The sequence below is a fragment of the Neomonachus schauinslandi genome, chromosome X (assembly GCF_002201575.2).
Source record: "Neomonachus schauinslandi chromosome X, ASM220157v2, whole genome shotgun sequence".
Classification (NCBI taxonomy): domain Eukaryota; kingdom Metazoa; phylum Chordata; class Mammalia; order Carnivora; family Phocidae; genus Neomonachus; species Neomonachus schauinslandi.
In genome coordinates, this window is record NC_058419.1 from 88,124,217 (window position 1) to 88,126,642 (window position 2,426).

The window sequence follows — 2,426 nt, forward strand, 5'->3', positions numbered from 1 at the left end:
GACAAAGGGTCTAGCACAGGTTTATGTATGGTCTGTGGATATAGGTAAAAGGACTCTTACAAATAGTGATTTTTATGTGATTTATGTGACAAATCATTGTGTTTTCTAAGAATGAAATTATGAAATTGATGTTGTCTTAGAAATTGTAATGTACACTCACTACCTACGGTATGAGTAAATATCATTTGTCGAAACCTTAATTTTGAAACATCAAATTAACTGCTTTACAGAAATTATCTCATTTTCTCCTCAGGACAACCCTAGTTGGGGGGCACTATTAATCCATTTTCCAGAGGAGACAACTAAAGTTCTGGATGAGAAGGCGCTTATGAAGATCGTGTAGCTCATAAGTGGTAGAGCTGATATTCCTACCCGGGCTGGCAGAACCCATTCTCTTCAATTATTGGACTCTGTACTGTCTCTCCTATTTCATGGAGGCTTTTTACTCTTTTATTGGCACATTTTACTGTTTTATTTGGGCCTGGAGTGCAGCAAAAGGCTATAGCTCCATTAGGCCTATAATTCTCTACAAATCTCTACAACAGGAGATTTACAAGTCTCTCCTATTGGTAGAGAATAAGATATTCCTTATCTCTTCGGTTTAGTTCAGGATGACACACATTTATTAAGTGTCTACTTAGTACCAGGCACAGGGCAAGTAGCAACGGAACATAAAGATTAATGAATACCAATACTGCACTCTTCCTACCCTCAAAATGTGTAGATTAGAGGGAAAAAGTAAGCCCACAAGCCCACGAAGAACTAATATAAGGCCAACTTTAATACGTGACGTATTTGAGAAGCTAATTGTTATGAGAGTTTCCGGAGGTGGAAATTAAATCTGACTAGGGAAGCTTCTTACAGAGATTGGCATTTAATTAGGGCACTGGGAGATTATAAGGCTGTCATGGTTTCTCTGGTTGTATAATTTACCCCAAAACTTAGTGGCATTAAAGCATCATTTTAATTATCTAAAAAATCTTATGTTTAGGAATTCAGGAAGGTTCTCGGCGGAGCAGTTCTTGCTGGGTTCTCTTAAGTGGTAGTGATCACATGTGACGGTGTATACTCATCTGCAGGCTCCAGGGGCTGGATGCCCAAGATGGCGCGCACAGCCAGAAATCATTTGAGAGCTCAGCTGGGCTGCCACTGGGGTGCACGTGGCCTCCGTAGCATGGTGGTCTCAGGCAGAAACTGTGTGGACTTTTCTGACCTGGCCTTGGAAGTCACGCAACGTCACTTCTGCCGTATCCTATTGGTAAAGGAGAGAGTCACTATAGCCAGCCCAGATTCAAGGATCAAGATCACATTGTAGAAGAGAATGCACAGTCTGCCACAAGGGTGACAGGCGTAGGTGTGGGCGAATCGACGAATCGACTTCTAGCCAGATAAATCAGCAGGAGCAGGAAAGAGGGATGTTCAAAGTTGTTGAAGGAATAGCTAATTGTCTAGTAGAGCTGAGGTGTGGAGTGTGACGAGTTGGGGAAGATAAATTTGAAAAACTATTTTGGGTCCTGTCCACAGAGGGCTTTGAAAGCCAGAATCTGAATTCACTGAGAAGCAACCCAGTGATGAGATTAATAGCATGGCCTGGGAGTCAGCTAAAACACTTTCCAGATCAACCCTTGATTAGCTGTGTGACCTTGGAGGAAACTTACCCTTCCAGAGACTCACTGTTCTTACCTGCAAAGGGGGATAATTATAACTTTGTTGCAGTTTTACTTCACAGGATAAGATAATGCATGTGAATCACTTAGTATATAATAAAGGGTGGCTATTATCATTACTCTGATAGTAATAAGGCAGCCAATGAGAGTGTTTGAGGATAAAGTAACATGATCAGACTTGTCATTCAGAAAGTTACCAGATAAGGTGCCCGGGGGGCTCAGTCAGTTAAGCATCTGCCTTCGGCTCAGGTCATGATCCCGGGGTCCTGGGATCGAGCCTCACATCAGGCTCCCTGCTCAGCGGGGAGCCTACTTCTCCCTCTGCCTGCCGCTCCCCCCTGCTTGTGCTCTCTCTCTCTCTGTCAAATAAATAAATAAAATCTTAAAAAAAACAAAAGAAAGAAAGAAAGAAAGAAAGAAAGAAAAGAAAGAAAGGGAAAGGAAAGAAAGAAAGGAAGGAAGGAAGAAAAAGAAAGAAAGAAAGGAAGGAAGGAAGGAAGGAAGAAAGAAAGAAAGAAAGAAAGAAAGAAAGAAAGAAAGAAAGAAAGAAAGAAAGAAAGGAAGAGGGGCGCCTGGGTGGCTCAGTTGGTTAAGCGACTGCCTTCGGCTCAGGTCGTGATCCTGGAGTCCCGGGATCGAGTCCCGCATCGGGCTCCCTGCTCGGCAGGGAGTCTGCTTCTCCCTCTGACCCTCCTCCCTCTCATGCTCTCTGTCTCTCATTCTCTCTATCTCAAATAAATAAATAAAATCTTTAAAAAA